General features: G+C 42.2%; 1 protein-coding gene across 24 annotated transcripts in view; it reads right to left on the bottom strand.

Annotated features, from left to right (window-relative positions):
* LOC138736714 (XK-related protein 6-like) overlaps nucleotides 1–17,853 on the bottom strand; it is a 243,587-nt gene that overhangs the window by 73,492 nt on the left and 152,242 nt on the right. For 6 of the 24 annotated variants that reach the window (XR_011340519.1, XR_011340520.1, XM_069886657.1 and 3 more), the window contains exons 3-4: nucleotides 5,979–6,007; nucleotides 2,945–2,970 (exon numbers count right to left, since the gene is read on the bottom strand). The exons of the other annotated variants lie outside the window; for them this stretch is intronic. The gene's annotated coding sequence lies outside the window, so the exon portion shown is untranslated. The remainder of the gene's footprint in view (nucleotides 1–2,944; nucleotides 2,971–5,978; nucleotides 6,008–17,853) is intronic. 24 annotated transcript variants of the gene reach the window in all.

Here is a 17,853-nt window from a genome sequence, read left to right as displayed (position 1 = left end):
GTGTCCAGCATATGGTAACATATGCAAGATGTGCAACAAAAGCAGCCATTATGCCCTTTGCTGAAGGAACCAAGTGCAACAAAGCAAGATTCATGCAGAGATGAAAGGGAGATAGAGGAATTCTATGTCGAGGTTGTGACTGAAAACAAGAAAAAACCAAGACTGGATGTTGAGATTAGAAATGAATGACATATACATTTCAGTTAAATTGGATACTGGAGCACAAATTAATGTAATATCAGAGACTGATTTTAAGAAGATTAGACCCAGGCCAAAGATGTATGGAACAAAAGTGAAGGTGACAGGATATTCAGGTACTGATAGACCAATGCAGGAGAATGCATGGTCAAAGTGAAACACAAGGACAAAGAGCACATGCTAGCATTCATCGTGGTACCTAAGGATGTACAGGCCGTACTAGGTTTGACAGCCTGTGAGAAACTGAACCTGGTAAAAAGAGTCCTCATTGTGGAAAGCGAAGGAGAGACAGTCTATAATGAACTCATGAAGGAGTACAATGACCTATTTCAGGGTCTAGGCTGCCTTCCTGGAGAACATACGATCAGAGTGGATAAATGTGTGCCACTGATAATACATCCATGCAGAAAATTTCCATTTGCACTTCAAAAGCAACTAAAAGCAGAGTTGAACAGGATGGAAAGCTTTTACATGATTCAGAAGATAGATGAGCCAACGGAGTGGGTGAGTTCAATCGTCGTAGTGGAGAAAAAGAATGGAAAGCTTAGAATTTGCCTGGATCCAAGAGATCTAAACAGAGCAATAAAGAGAGAACATTTTAAGCTTCCGACGCATGAAGACATCATGTCACAGTTTGCAAATGCAAAGTTTCTCAGCAAGTTAGATGTATCATCAGGATTTTGGCAGTTAAAATTGGATGAAACAAGGTCAAGACTGTGCATGTTCAATAGTCCATTTAGCAGATACAGATTTCTAAGGTTACCATTCAGAATTGCCTCAGGTCCTGAAGTGTATCACAAAACTATCCACATGGTCTATGAGAACCTGGATGGAGTTGATACCTCCATGGATGGCATCATATTATGAGGAACCATGAAAATGGAGCATGAGAGACTGGAAGCAACAAGGAAAGCAAACCTGAAGTTGAATAGAGAGAAATTCCAGCTCGGAGTGACAGAACTAACATTTACAGGAGATATTATTGGCAGTGAGGGCATCAGACCAGATCCCAGAAAGGTGTCTGCCATTGGGAACATGCCAAGGCCACAATGCAAAAAGGATGTACAGAGGTTTAATGGAATGGTCAACTATATGGGTAAATTCATATCCAACCTCTCAGTAAAGTTGGCTCCATTGAGAAGACTAACAGAAAAGAAAATTGAATAGGAGTGGAACCATGAGTATGAAAAGTCATGGAGCGATCGAAAGAAACTGCTCAAAGAGGAACAGTTCTGAGGTTTTACGACCTAGCGAGATCCATCAAGATATCATCAGATGCATCACATAGTGGGCTCGGTGCAGTTCTTCTGCAAAAATATGATGACTGGCAACCCATTACATATGCATCACGCTCAATGACAGATGTGGAGATGCGATACGCTCAAATTGAAAAGGAGCTGCTGAGCATCACATACACCTGTGAAAAATTTCATCAGTTTGTGTCAGGACAAGCAGTCAGTGCAGAGACTGACCATAAGTCCTCGATTGCATTGTTCCAAAGGCCATTAAATGAATGTCCACTTAAAATACAAAGAATGATAATTAGGCTGCAAAGCTATACACTGATTGTAGCGTGCACCTCGGGAAAGCTAATATACACAGCAGACACGTTGTCTAGAACTGTTGACATGAGAGAGACCGCAAACACCAAAATGGATGAAGATGTGAACGCCTTTGTGGACATGCCCATATCAGATGCAAAAATGGAGCTCATAGAGCCAGAGACAAACAAAGATGAAGCATTGAGACAACTGAAAAAAAAAACATCTTGGATGGATGGCCCAGCATGAAGCTGGACTGCTCACCCAATGTTTCAGAGTACTGGAACAGCAGGGCAGAACTAACAGTGGTTGAAGACATCATCTACAAAGGAAGTAAAATCCTTATCCCAAGGAGATAGAGAAAAGAGATGCTAAAAAGGATCCAAGGAGGACATCTCAGATTCAAAAAGTGTAAGAGCACGAGAGGTGATATAAACTGAACACCACCACTGCAGATGCTGTAATAACAGGTATGAAAACCATATTCTCCAGACATGGCGTGGCAAGCAAGGTCTTCACAGACAAATGCCAGTTTTGCAATTTAAAGTTCCAATAGTTTGCCAGAGAGTGGGACTTTGTACACACCATGCAAAGTCCTCATTTTCCACAGTCCAATGGTCTAATGTAAAAATCAGTACAGACAGTGAAAAGACTGATGAACAAGGCAAAAGACAGTGGAATGGACATCTACCAGAGTATGCTAGTATACCGCACAATGCCGCTCAAGTGTAGGCTATATCAAACCTACCCATTCAGGAGAAACTCCTAAAAACAAAAAGAGGGGGAGAAAGTGAGGAAGTTCAAAGAACAACAGAAAGAAAAGCAAAAGAATTACTTTGACAGAGGAACAAAAAACCTACCTGAACTCCACATTGGTGACCAAGTAAGGCTAAAAGACAAAACAAACTTATGGACTCAGAAGGGAACTGTCCTTAGTGAAGTCCAACCAAGATCATACACCATTCAGACAGATGAAGGTGTTGTTCTGCGAAGAAATCGTAGATATCTTCAAATGGGACCAGTCACAGTAGATGGAAAGACAGATACTGTTGAATAACTTGAATACACAGCTGTGAAGACATTGTCTGAAGCAACAACTCAGATTCAAGGACAATCGATCAGGAGATCGTCAAGACATGTGAATACTCCTAAGAGACTCATTGAGCAAATTTAAATACTCCTGTTATAGAATGAAGTAGTGTTACCTTATTCGCTCTTCAAGTCTTAGTGTCTGTAAATGTGAACACACAAAACAAGTTTAAAAAATGTTAACAATGTTGATAATAATGAAAATGTAAGTTCTTGGTGTTAAAGTTAAAATTGTGGAGTAAAACAAAGAAAACGTGTTAGTTAAAAGTAAGCTACATTTGTTTTAAGAAAGGGAGATGTAATGATAGTGATCATGGTTGCAATGGAACTAGCAATGCCTTAGACTTGGCTGCCAGCAGAGGGCTGACACAGAGCAGGAGACGCACAGTGTGCAGTATCTGTAATGGAGACTTGCAGCCTCATGGCATGCCTCATGTGCTGTTCATATCAATTTTAAAGAACCTTTTCCTTCATCCATGTGTTGTCTAAGAACACACATACAAGATGAAACTCACTCCTTGCACTTGATACACATCCCTTTATACTTTGTCTGTCTAAAGCCCCTTAAATGCCATTAGTCCCACCTGCCAGTATTTGGCCTATATTTCTCATTTCTGTGTATCTGTCCAACTTTTTCATACATCTTGCAATAGTACCTACCTCAAACTCCTCCTCCTCCTCCTCCTGCAGCCAGTTCAAAACACACAGCACCCTCTGGGTAAAAAGGTTACCGTTCAGGTTCCTCTTAAATCTCTCCGCCCTCACCTTAAACTTGTGACCTCCGGTTACCTCTTCTTCCACTCTGGGCAAATGACTCTGTGCATTCACTTTCATAATTTTGTAAACCTCTATGAGATCACCCCTAATCCTCTTGCACTCCAAGAATTTAAAGCTCTAACCTGCTCAACCTTTCCCTATAGCTCAGGTGCCTGAGTTCTGACAACATCCTCATCAAACTTCTCTGTACCCTCTCCAACTCAACAACATCTTTCCTGTAGCTTGGTAACCAAAAATGAATAGAATTGTTGTAGAATACAAGATGGCATCAGGATAACAAAACAAATGGGATAAGCACACACCCTAGTCTGTATTGGAGTGCTGATGGTAGCGGAGCTGATAGAGGGCTTTAAGTATTTAGGTTTAACCATCACCAACAGTCTATACTTGACTAGCCACATTGAAGAAAAAAAATGACGGCACTGTCACTGGTGCAGACCCTGGAGAGCAGAGAGAGGAGACACAGCACTGCTCCACAAGGTCCTTCTGCCCAGTCCTGATGCCATCAGCTCTGTGCAAGCTTCAAACAGTCTATTAGAAGCCAATGGTGTTTTTTTCAAATCCTGCAACCTAGTGTCCAAAATGATGGCACCTATGTTGAGAAGCATACCACGAGGTGTTGCGGACACCAGGGGAGCAGAAGACCATGCAGGGCACCAGAAATGGGGAGAATACACCTGATTGAGCAGGAGAAGCATGGGAAACAACCACTGAAGTGGGCCAGTGAGGGATTCAGGAGCTGAAAGACTCACACAGATTGCAGGCCCCTAGAGACTGGCTCATGGGTACCAAGTATCGGACCCAGGATTTGAGAGGGTGCTGAGGACAAGAAGGACACCCAAAAGACCTTGGGCACAGAAGGCTTCCTGATCGTATAAGAGCTTGGGCTGCCAATGGTTTGAACAGAAATCTGTGGGGCTGCAGAGGGTGTGGGAGCGCTGCACGAAAATCCTCGGACACTCAGTGTCTCTGAAAGGACTCTCTTTTGCACCTCTTTCTCTTAATGTTAGAGGTACCCGGCAATGCTCATAGGAACTCTTTGTTCACCTTACAGCAAACAGAAGTTGAAGTATATCAAGCATATTACATTTTTATGACAATACTGTAAAAGGAGCCTTGAAATTCAGCTTAGAAGATACACAGAGAAGCCTCTGCTTAAAAACCTTTTTAAAAAATCCTACATGTTCTGAATGTCTTTTACCAATTTTTAATAGATGCACCATTAAAATATCCTGTCTAGAAATGTTGCAGCTTGGTATCAGAACTGCTCCATCAAAGACTAGTAGGAATTGGAGAGAGCTGTAAAGTAAGCTCAGGCAATCAACCCGCCTACTGTTCCCACTTTCTCAATGCGTTAAAAGACCCATCTCACCTTAGTCACACAAATCACCCCCCCAGACACACCCACCCCACCCACATTCTCCCCATCCCGATCATATATGCTTCTCCACGGACACACTCTTGCCACCCCATCACACCCTCTCCACCCTGATCATGCATTCTTCTCCTCAGACACATTCCCTCCCACTACCATGGTCACACCCTCCCCACCCCAGCCACTCACTCTCTTCCAAGGTCACATTCTCCCTACTCTGGTCACATCCTCCTTTCCCTGGTCATACTCTCCCCATTCTGGTCACACTTTGACCACCTCAGTCACACCCTTGCTTCCCCAGTCACATTCTCCTCACACTGACCACACTCTCTCCTCCCCACTCCTGTCAAGCAGAAGATGCATGAATTTGAAAAGATGCAAAACCCATGTCTTCCCCACTGTTAGAAGAAGACAGAATGGATGTCATGGTGAAGTAGTATAAGACAATGGTAATGCCAAATTTGGTGTAGTTTGTGCAGTTTGGAACAGTAAGGATATCAATAAGATTGAAAGAGTACAGAGAAGATTTACAAGGATGTTGCCAAGATTTCAACAACTGAGTTATAGGGAAAGGTTAAAAAGGTTAGGACTTTATTCCCTGGAGCAGAGAATGGGGCTAGATTTGCTAGAGGTGTACAATATTAAAATGGGTATACAGTGAGCAGGCTTTTCCTCTGTGGTCAGGAAAAATAAAAATTAGAGGACACGGGTTAAGGGTGAAAGGGGAACAGTTTAAAGGGGACATTATGGGAAACTTCTTCACTCAGAGAGTGGTGGGTGTGTGGCATAAGCTATCAGTTGAAGCAGGCTCAGTTTTGATATTTAATAAAAGTTTGGACAGACACATGGATGGGAGAGGTATGGAGAAATATGGTGCAGGTGCAGGTCAGTAGGACTGACTACTTTGGGACAGACTAGAAGAGTTGAAGACCCGGTTTTTGTGTTGTAGTGTTCTATGGTTCTAAATACTTTGCACATTAAAAAAAATTTTTGCTTACCTGTTGCACTCAGGGATAGGTTGACTTGCCTGGATAGCACATAAAACAATGTTTTTACACTGTATTTTGGGTACACATGATAATAAACAAATCCATTCAGTTAAATTCCATTCACAGTGTTGGGAAAGATCATCCTGAACTGAGAGTAATAATACGATGGTGCAGTAGTGACAGTGGCAACATCAGATTTCACCTGAAATGTCCATAAATACTAGCCTTTGAGTAATGATAACAATGAATAGATGGCTTGAAATGTTGTCATAACTGATTTTGTTCACCTCATAAATTCAAAGCAAATATGCAGATAATTAATGTGGAAACATACCCCAATCCAACCCAGGTTTACTGGAAAGGTTATTTGAAAATTTCCAAATGCCCATTGTAGTAAAGTGCTTGGGTGAAAATTGTAACATTCCAAGTGGGGTCTGATTTAATTTACTTAACCAGCTGGAGGATGGCTCATTTGTTGTAACCTGGTGGATCACCTAGAAAAGGTGCAACTAGCTCCTTTGCCTCATCTGGCATCATCCCATGGTGCTTAAAAGTGCTTTTATATTGAAATCTCTTGAGTGTCCTTCTCATGACCTCTTACATAATGATAGTGGATGTCCAAATGAGATTAGACGTGGAATGGTGTCCACATTAGAGGAGCCACTGCACTTGACTGGACAATTTAGACTGTCTCATCTGAGATTTTATAATAAGGCTTAATGCTCAGGAAATCTAGAGTACAGACAATAAAACACTACAGCACAGGAATATCAAAGCAAATCTTTCACTTTTATTTTTCATTACTTTAAGATATGTCCATGTTTTAAGTTACATTTTGAATTTTATCATGAAGTGTGAATTGTATTTTGACATTTGTGATAAAGAATTCATTGTCAATAGAAATACAATGTTCCTAAGCAATTGGGTAATAGAACATAATCATCTTATCTAAATCTTATCTCACTGACTCTATTGTGTCATGTAGATTGTCAACTATTATAAAGGCAACTAAAACAATCCAAATAATAGGAGTTGTGTTCCAGCTGACCTGAAAGTGCAAAATTCTGTATTTGCGTAAATCTAACCAGGGCAGGACTTGCTGTGTTAACGTCAGGTCCCTAAAGAGTGTTTTGGAGCAGATGGGCCTTGGGGTGCAGATGCATAACTCCTTAAAGATGGCAGCACAGGTTGACAGAGCAGTGAAGAGGGGATTTGGGACATTTAGAACCATAGAACATTACAGTACATTTTTGCTTATTCCCACTGATCCTAACCCTAACCCTACTCCATAGCCCCCCTTACATCTCCCATCCAAATACCTGTCCAAATTCTTCTTAAATATTAAAATTGAGCCTGCATTTGCCACTTCAGCTGGCTGCTCATTTCACACTCTCACCTCTCTCTGTGTGAAGAAGTTTTCTCCTTTCACTCTTAACCCATTGTAGCGTAAATAAAAGCTCTCGCGACTGGATGGAGAACAAATGCTTTTATTAGCTTATAACTCAGGGTAGGGTCTCACAGTAGTCTTCAGAAGGGTTCTGGGATTAGGCGGGAAACCAGGGTTACAAGTGAGCAGATGGGGGTGGAGCTGGGAGGCGGGGCCAGCCATCAGCACAACACACCACCAGTGAATCCCACTTCACTGCACCCATGTCCTCTGGTTTGTGTCTCACCAATGTTCAGTGGAAAAAGCCTATCTATATTTACTCTGTCTATCCCCCTCATAATTTCAAATACCTCTATCAAATATTCCCTTATTCTTCTATGCTCCAGGAAATAAAGTCATAACCCGTTTAACCTTTCCCTGAAACTCAGTTCCTGAAGTCTGACCAACATCCTAGTAAATCTTCTCTGCACTCTTTCTTTTTAAAATATTTTTATTGATATTAATAAAAAATGTACAAAAAAGGTACTCTTCTCCTCAGACACATTCCCTCCCACTACCATGGTCACACCCTCCCCACCCCAGCCACTCACTCTCTTCCAAGGTTACATTCTCCCTACTCTGGTCACATCCTCCTTTCCCTGGTCATACTCTCCCCATTCTGGTCACACTTTGACCACTCCAGTCACACCCTTGCTTCTCCGGTCACACTCTCCTCACACTGACCACACTCAGTCCAATATATGAACAGTTACACAAACTAAATAAGACATTCCATTTAACACTAACACCCCGGTCCGGGCAGAGAGTTGGAGGCGGCGACCCCAGTCCGGGCAGTATGGGCTGACCTAGGAGGGGAAGCAGGCCCCTCCAGCCCGGGTAAGAAAACTGCATAGGAGAAGGCCACTCCGATATAAAACCTACGACCCAAGGACCTCGCTGCCACGTCCCAGCTTGCTTGGCCACAGCACACGAACCATGGGTGTAAAGGGTGGGGCCAGTACTGCTCACACTGCACTCCACCTAAAAGCTCCTTTGCGCAGGCCCGAGGACAGGTCCACGTCCTCCCCCTCCACGTCCTCCCCCTCCACGTCCTCCCCCTCCACGTCCTCCCCCTCCACGTCCTCCCCCTCCACGTCCTCCCCCTCCACGTCCTCCCCCTCCACGTCCTCCCCCTCCACGTCCTCCCCCTCCACGTCCTCCCCCCCACGTCCTCCCCCTCCACGTCCTCCCCCTCCACGTCCTCCCCCTCCACGTCCTCCCCCTCCACGTCCTCCCCCTCCACGTCCTCCCCCTCCACGTCCTCCCCCTCAAAAGATGCTCACAAACTCAAGCTAGCATGCTGGAACATCAGAACCATGCTAGACAAGGCTGACAGCCACCGACCTGAACGTCGGTCTGCCCTCATTGCACATGAACTCCTCAGACAAAGGAGGAAAAACCCAACACCCAACCCCAACCAACCAATTTTCCCCTGCAACCGTGTCTGCCTGTCCCGCACCGGACTTGTCAGCCACAATCGAGCCTGCAGCTGACGTGGACTTTTACCCCCTCCATAAATCTTCGTCCGCGAAGCCAAGCCAAAGAAAGATATCAAATGTAAATCATATCCATAATTAATATTCTAAATAGTATATGCCTTTTTTTTTAGAAAAAAATAATACAAAAAAAGAGAAATTAAGAAAATATGCCAAAAGCTCTCTCTACCCTATCCACCTGTAAAGCCACTTTCAGGGAATTATGTATCTGTATTCCCAGATCCCTCTATTATCATCCAGATCATTGATATAGATGACAAACATCAATGGTCTCAGCACTGATCCCTGAGGCACACCACTAGTCATAGGCCTGCAGTCTGAGAAGCTATCATCTACAACTACACTCTGGCATCTCCCATCCAGAAATTGTCAAATCCAGTTCACTACTTCACCATGGAAGACCGAGCATCTGAACCTCCTTGACTAGCCTCCCATGTTGGACCTTGTCAAAGCCCTTACTGCCTTTCCTTTATCCACTTTCTTGGCAACCTCCTTGAAAAACTAAAATGGTTAAACACGACCTACCACATGCAAAGCCATGTTGACTATCCCTAATCAGGTTCTGGCTATCCAAATAATTGTATATCCAATTTCTTAGAACACCTTCGAATAATTTACCAACTAATGACATAGGCTCACTGGCCTACAATCTCTAGTGTTACTTTTGGAGCCTTTTTTAAATAATGGAACAACATGAGCTACCCTCCAATCCTCTGGCACCACACCCATGGCTGAGGACAATTTAAATATTTCTGCCAGAACCTCTGCAATTTCTACACTTGCCTCCCTCAAAGTCTGAGGGAATGTCTTGTCAGATCTTGGGATTTATCCACCCTTATTTGCTTTAAGACAGTAACCACATCCTCCTCTTTATTCTGTATAGGTTCCATGACCTCACTGCCTGTTTTCTTTACTTCCCAATAACTCTGTGCCATTTTCCTGAGTGAATACTGATGAAAAAGATCTCTCCCATCTCTTTTGGTTTCATACAAAGCCAACCACTCTGATCTTCAAAGGGACCAATTTTGTCCCCTTACTATCCTTTTGCTCTTAATATACTTGTAGAAACCCTAAGGATTTTTCTTCACATTGTCTGCCAAAGCAACCTTATGTCTTCCTTTAGCCTTCCTGAATTCTTTCTTCCGGTTTTTCTTGCATTTGTATACTCTTCAAGTACCTCATTTGTTCCTTGTTATCTATACTGTACCTGTTATACACCTTCTGAACCAGATCCCCAATATCCCTCGAAAACCAAGTTTCCTATGTCTTCTAACCTTGTCATTGATCCTGACAGGAACATACAAACTCTGTACTGTCAAAAATTTCACTTATGAAGGTATTTCACTTTTGAAGGTATATCCTTCCCTGAAAACAACATGCCAATCCACACATTCTCGAGCCTTTCTCATTTCCTCAAAATTGGCCTTTCTCCAATTTAGAATCTCTGCCTGATGCCCAGACCGATCCTTCTCCATAAATTATCTTGAAACTAATGACATTATGATCTCTGGACCCAAATGTTCCCCTACACATACTTCTGTCATCTATTCTTGTTCCCTAATAGGAGATGCAGTATTTCATTCTCTCTAGTTGGTACCTCTATATATTGATTTAGAAAATGTTCCTGAATACTTTTGACAAAATCCAAGCCATCCAGGCCTTTTGCAATATGAGTGTCCCAGTCAATATATGGAAAGTTAAAATCTCCCACTATCACAACCTTATGGTTCCTGAAACTTTACAGATTTGCTCCTCCAATTGTCGCTGACTATTGGGCGGTCAATAATACAACCCCATTAATATGGTCATACCTTTCCAGTTCCTCAGCTCCATCCATATAGCCTTAGTAGATGATCCCTCTGGTCAGTTCTATCTGAACTTCGCTGTGATACTTTCCTCGAAGAGCAGGAAGGATGAAAGGAGGATTGCTCAATCAGGATCAAGATTAGGATCAGGATTTATTCTCTTAAACAAATCATGAAATTTGGTGTTTTGCAGGTGCATCATAAGTGCAAACAAACCATGGAAGTACATTACTATAAAAAATAATAATAAAAATAATAGTGCACAAAAGTAAGGCAGTGTCTTTGGTTCATTGATTATTCAGGAATCTGACCCCCAGAACATTGAGCTGCCAGTCTTGCCCCTTCTAAAACCAAATTTCACTAATGGCCACATGTCATAAGTCCACATGCCAATCCACGCTCTAAGCTCATCTGCCTTTCCTACAATACTCCTTGCATTGAAATAGATGGATCTGAGAATATTTCCACCACGTTCAACCCATTAACTCCTGACAGTGTATGCAATTTTAATATCATCTTTTCCATCCTCCACCCTTCTATCTGCTCTGGCACTTTGGTTCCCCTCCCCCTGCAAATCTAGTTTAAACCCACCACAGCAGCACTAGCAAACTATCCCTCAAAGATATTAGTCCCCTTCCAGTTCAGTTGCAAACGGTCCCATCAGAACAGATCCCACCTTCCCTGGAAGAGAGTCCGATGATCCAGAAACCTGAAGCCCTTGCTCCTACACCATGTCTTACCATATGTTAAGCTCCTTATCCTCCTATTTCTAACTTCACTAGCACATGGCATGCGTAGCATTCCTGAGGTCACTTCCCTGGAGGTTCTGTCCTTCAACCTAGTGCCTTGTGATGTTTCTTTTATTGTAATAAAGAAACTTGGGTTCTTTTAATAAGAACTATACTTTATTAGCTTCAGTACTCACTCAACCATTTATGGAGGCATCCATTTTAAATCTACTCCTAGCTGCAACAACTCATCTGACTCCATCTAGTAGTCAGGATTATAACAGCATGACACACATAATATAGTCTTCATTTAAATTTCAACACACATGTAAACACAAATATCAGTACCACAAACTTTTTAAGTGTGCAGTCAGGTGCTTTGATAATGTGTGTAGATCTTCTTAACACAGGTGATTGTATCGGCTCTGCTGGTCCACTACTGTCCAGTACTGGTGGTGTTTCCTCTGTTGCCGTGCAAGCTGAACCCTCCACATTTGTCTGTTCCTGAAGTGTCTCTTGCCCTTTCAGCAGGCTCTTTGAATTCCTCCTCAGCATTTGACCTGACAGAACAGTGGCCTTCTTATCCTAAATGTTTGAATCTCTGCGTCTCCCTGGGTCATGTTGTGCCAGAGGCCCTAAGCTTCTTGCTGACTTGTCATAGTTTGCTTTTTGTCTCCATTGCAGACACTTTTGTTTCCCTTTGACACCTCTGTCCTTGTTTGGGTCTGCAGAGTAGGGAAGTGTGGTGTATAGTTTACATCCCATCAGAAGCTCAGTGGGTGACATGCCATGTTCAAGTGGTGAAGCTCTGTAACTCAATAGAGCTAGATAGGGATCTGAGCCACTGTCTTGTGTTTTCTTGAGCAACTGTTTAACTAAGTGAACTCTTTACTCTGCTTTACCATTTGACTGTTGATGCAGAGGACTTGAAATTACATGTCAAAAATCATACCCTTCTGCAGAGTTCTGGAACTCTCTACAACTGAAACATGGTCCATTGTCACTGGGGACAATTTGAGGAATTCCATGACTTGCAAAGATCAATTTCATACATTTGATCACACAAGCAGCAGACATGTTCTGAAGCAGTACAATCTCTGGATAGTTCACTAGATAGTCATAACCAGCAAGTAATTCTTTCCATCCTTGTGGAACAGATCATTCCAAAGTTTCTGCCATGGTTCTGCTGTCATGTCAGTTATAATCATGGGTTCCTTTGTCTGCTTGACGTGATATTTTAAAGAGGTCTCACAGCTAGAAACCATCCTGTCAATGTCAGCATTTATCCCTGGCCAATAAAATGCAGCTCTGGCCCTCGTCTTGAATTTTTCCATTCCAAAGTGCCCCTCGTGCAACCTTTTCAGCATCTCTTGTTGCAGTGATTGAGGAATGACAATTCTGCTCTGAGTAGAAACCCATTGACAACACTCAGCTCAGCTCTGATGTTGTAGTATGGCTGTCATTCAGCTCTAGGCCATTCTTCATTCAGATTCTTGATGACCTTTCTTAAGAACCATGTCCATTTCTGTTTCAGCTGTGATTTGTTTGGATTTCATGTCAGATACAGGAAGAGATTCAATGATCAGATTCACGTGGAGATTTACATCTGTCTCTGTGGAACTCTTATTGTGTGCTTCACTGCGTCATTGCCCTGGATAATGTATCAGCTAACACAAGTTTCCCTGGTGTGTCCACCCTCTTGATTAGGTGCAAGTTTTTACATGCTTTGTCACCAAGCAGTGATTCATGTCCATCTGGGACTACTGTGAACCTGAGGTGGTGCTCGTTATTTTTAACCTTCATCTTGAACTTACATGTTCCTTTTGTGTTGATGTTCTGTCCATTGTAGGCTTTGAGCTGCACAGGATTTTCATGGATGTATGGCTTTATCTTCATTGCCCTGATGTTGCGCTCACCAATTGACCTTTGGCCCTGTGTCTAGTTTGAAAGGAATATTTGTTCCATTTGTATGTAATACCACAGGCAACTTATCCTCAACTCTGTTCATGCTTGGCTGTTCAGTGTTTGTTGGTTTATAATCTTGCTGCACTACAGTAATGTAGAGTGCATCACTGAGGGCAGTTTCTTCTATAGTGTGTACAGTGTGCATACTTTCACTTCTGCTTTATTTTCCTTTGGAAAAACATTGCTTTGCATAGTGATTCTGCCCTTTGCAATTATTACAGACTTTTCCATAGGCTGGGCACTTTTTTGATGCATGTTGAGTGCCACATCATTTACAATTGAATATCTCTCCATCTTTTTATTTCCTACATCTTGTGTTTGTTTGTGTATGTGTCCAGGCACTGTGGTTATGACCATGCCTTTATTTTCACTGGCTTTTACACTATCACCAAACTTTTTCACATGCTGCGGAGCTATTTCACTGGCATGGCATATCTTCTCAGCTCCAGCTTAGGTAAGCTCCGTCTCTCGCAGCAATCTCTCTCTCACTTTCTTACAATAAACTCAAACACAATTTGATCACAGATAATTGACCCTTTCAGCAGTCCAAAATTGCATGCCCTTCCTTTTAACTTTACGTTGATTAAGAAACTATAGAAACTCCCTGTCTACAGCTGCATGCGAGTGAAACATGTACCTCTCGAATGTTTCAATTTTTTTGGTGAATGATGTTCATCAAACATCTTGAAAACCTTGTCAAACTTTCCCTGCTCATCTGCTTTTTCAAAAACAAATGTGTTGAAAACCTCTAGTGCTTGAGGTCCTGCCATGGTGAGTAGCAGTGCAATCTTCCATGCATCAGTTTTGCTATCAAGTCCAATGTCTTGTAGGTATAGCATAAATCGTCCTCTCATGGTCAGCATTTCAAGTCCAATTTACAGCATCAGAATGTTTATACTTTCCATGTTTTCTGCTGCTATTGACTGATTTCACTCTGTACACTCCTGGTGCTTCTTCCACTCCTGATATCATGTGATGTTTCTTTTATTGTAATAAAGAAACTTGGGTTCCTTTAATAACAACTATACTTTATTAGCTACAGTTCTCACTCATGACCTCGTGGAGGTATCCATTTTGAATCTACTCCAAGCTGCAACAACTCCTTTCTGACTCCCTCTAGTGGTCAGGATTATCACGAGCACTCTATCATTACATGGCTAACTCCCTGAACTCTCCTTGCAGGACCTCTTTACTCTTCCTACCCACATTATTGGTCCCTACATGGACCACAACATCTGGTTGCTCACCCTCCCTCCTGAAACTGCCATGAATTCAATCTGAAACATCTTGGACCCTGGCACCAGGGAGGCAACATTTCAGTTGGAATACTCAATCTCTTCCACAGAACTTCTCATCTGTCCCCCTAACTATGGAATCTCCTATCACTGCAGCTTGCCTCTTCGCCTCCCTTCCCTTCAGAACCACAGGACCAGACTCCATGCAGAGACTTGATCTCGGTGGCTTGTCCCTGTTAGGTCGACCCCCCCCCCCCAACAGTATCAAAAATTATATACTTGTCATTGAGGGGGGCAGCTACAAGGGTATTCTGCACTGCCTGTCTGTTCCCTTTCCCTCTCCTGACTGTCACCCATCTATCCTCCTCCTGCCTCCTTGGTGTGATAGTCTCTCCTGTTTGTTATCCTACCTGCCTCCCAAATGATCTGCAATTCATTCAACTCCAGCTCCAATTTCTTAATGCTTGACAGGAGCTGCCGCTGGATGCACTTCTCACAGATGAAATCATCATGGATATTGCTGGCTTCCCTGATGACCCGCATTTTGCAAGAAGAGCATTCCCCTGCCTTGGCTGCCATTCCCACTGTTTGTGGCTAGATGAACAATATGTATAATATCTAAAAAAAAAACTTGCCCATGCCTGTGCCTACCTGCTGATTCCTTTTTATTCCTTGAACAGGGAGGCGCTTTTTGACTTCAACTCCAACTATTCCCTGCCCCTCACCTGTTCTCGCAAAAGCCAGTTGAGCCAAAGCCTTACCACTCTGACTCCATCTACTCCATGGCCTTTATTAGTTAGGGCATTTAACACAAATATTGGGATGCCATGTTGAAGTCATGTGAGGCCACACTTGGAATATTATGTGCTTAGGTGGGATGTGAGAGGACAATCCTTCATTCAGAGGGGTGGGCATATTGAATGTGCTGGCAGACAAAGTGGTGGAGGCAGGCAAGTTAGAGCTTCCTTTAAGAAACACATGCATAATTTCATAGATGGGAGGGGATTAAGGGCAATAGGCACTAAAAAAAAAGTTTGGCATGGACAAACTGACCCTGTGGGCCTGTTTCTGTGCTGTACAACTCTATGCCTCTATAGATCAAGACCAGATGCCCATTGGTAAAAGATGTTGCAAGGCTTTTGCTGATGGTACTCACAGTAACTTGCAAGACTACTACATCATTAGCCTTTTTCACACTTGCATCCCACTAAATTGGCCATTCAGTGTCTCAGGATAGGAATGGGGCTTTGGCTTTTCACATTTGACCACTCCTTACTGGGACAGTGAATGCTTTCTTACTTGCAAGGAGCCATCCCTGGGGTTAGGACTGTTCTACCTTCTACTGGTGACATCATGACGCATTGAGCGATGGTCCACCCAAAATCCTTATCAATGTATTATGATTGTATATTTGAACAAAATTAATCACGCCTAATTATAACATAATTAAGCTTTATGTACAGCACAGTATGAGCCTTTCAGCTCCTGTTGTTTTTGTGCTGACCTATATAAACCTTTATAAGGGACCGTGGGAAAGTGCGTGTAATAAATAGTAATAGTGGACAATTTTTAAACAGGGTGGAAAAGTTGGTAGTGCTTTCGCAAATAATTTATAAATACCATGGGAAAAAGCGATGGTGGACCTGACCTCCCAGAATTCTAAGTGGCAGAGAAAGGGCTGTATTCCCAGCTACATACATGAAGCATAGAGGGATTTTTCTGCTGCACAGCATTCTGGGAAGTCAGGTCCCCCATTACTTTTGTCCCCATGATCTTTATAAATTGAGCGCTATAGTGCTACCAATTTTCCCACCCTGTTTAAAATTTGTCTGCTATTGCTATTTATTGCTAGTTATTTCCTCTCTTTCTCCCACTGCGACTTTCTCATAGCAAAGTTTATACCTTAATTTAAAGTTTTTCTTCTAAAACTCATGCAAAAATTTGGGTCATTTCAATCCCACAATGCACTTACCCCTTTCACACTTGCCTGATTGCAACACTGGTGTCTGCAGACACCAGGATTGTACTAAGGGTCGAGGCAGTCAATCCTTGGCATAAGATGATGTCATCCGATGCCGGCGTCGAGCTGATTTTGCTTTCATACTTTCCACTTTAAAGCCCAAATGGCGTTTGATTCCTGGGATCACTTGCAAGTGCGAAAGGGGCTAATGTCTTCTATCACTTTAAATACCATTTAAAACTGCACATCAGGAAATTAAACATGAGGGTATATATCAAAACTGCAATCATCCAAATAAATGCAGCACTGGAAAAGGTTGAAAATATTATGACAATTTATTTTCCTAGTGTTTAAGGCTATGTTGTGGAACCACCTTGAATGATCAATTTGGATGGACGTAATGCTAACCTGACATACTGGACTCTGAATAATAAATAGATTAAATAATATTTATTAAATTAACCAGGCATTTCTAAAATAAACCAAATTATAACTTCAATTTACCTTTCAATTTAAATGAGCTGTGGGGAGAAATGAAACCAAACTAAACAATATGCAACTTTTCTGCATTTTAATCATTTTGCTGTGAGGTGTCTAATGAAGGTCTTTTCAAAATGAATTTAGACACTTACAAATTTCTGAGACTAAAATATGATTTTATTATCTTCCTTGCTGCCTCGAGCCACTCTAAATATTGATTAGAAACAGGTTAAAGCAGAGGGCAAGTTCACAAAAAAGTGCTGAAATGTAAAAGTCACTTGGAAATGTAAAGCAGTAGTATCCTTAGAATTGCCCTTATGGTAACATCAACAGAAAGTCAGTAGAGACAGTTTTTAAGCATGTTCTTTTACCAATATTTGAAAGGTAGAACAGGAAAACCCTGAAGAAATTAGCAGAGTAGTTTTTTTGCAGTAGGCTGGAAGGTTTGTGGGTATTTCTAAACCTGCAGGCAATTTTTCTTGTTCATTTGCTTGTGGTTATTGAAAAATCAAACTCCACAGATACAAAAATTGAAATATTGTGGATGCTGGAGATCTGAAACAAAGCAGAAAATATTGGAAATGCTCAGCAGGTCGAGCTGCATCTGTGGGACACAAGCAGATAATGTTTCAGATCAATGACCCAGAGACACTGAATATTTCTGCACATTAATTAATGGACAGAACCATTGGGCAGGCTAAGTGGAGGTCAGTTTCCCTTAGCATCGCTAGGCTGATCCAATAACTCTAAGCACAGGAGCTGACAAATTAGTGCCAAGGTTAATGAAGG

The sequence above is a fragment of the Narcine bancroftii genome, chromosome 6 (genome assembly GCF_036971445.1).
Source record: "Narcine bancroftii isolate sNarBan1 chromosome 6, sNarBan1.hap1, whole genome shotgun sequence".
NCBI classification, from domain to species: domain Eukaryota; kingdom Metazoa; phylum Chordata; class Chondrichthyes; order Torpediniformes; family Narcinidae; genus Narcine; species Narcine bancroftii.
The sequence above is the reverse complement of the archived record's forward strand: the minus strand, read 5'-3'. Positions and strand labels throughout refer to the sequence as shown.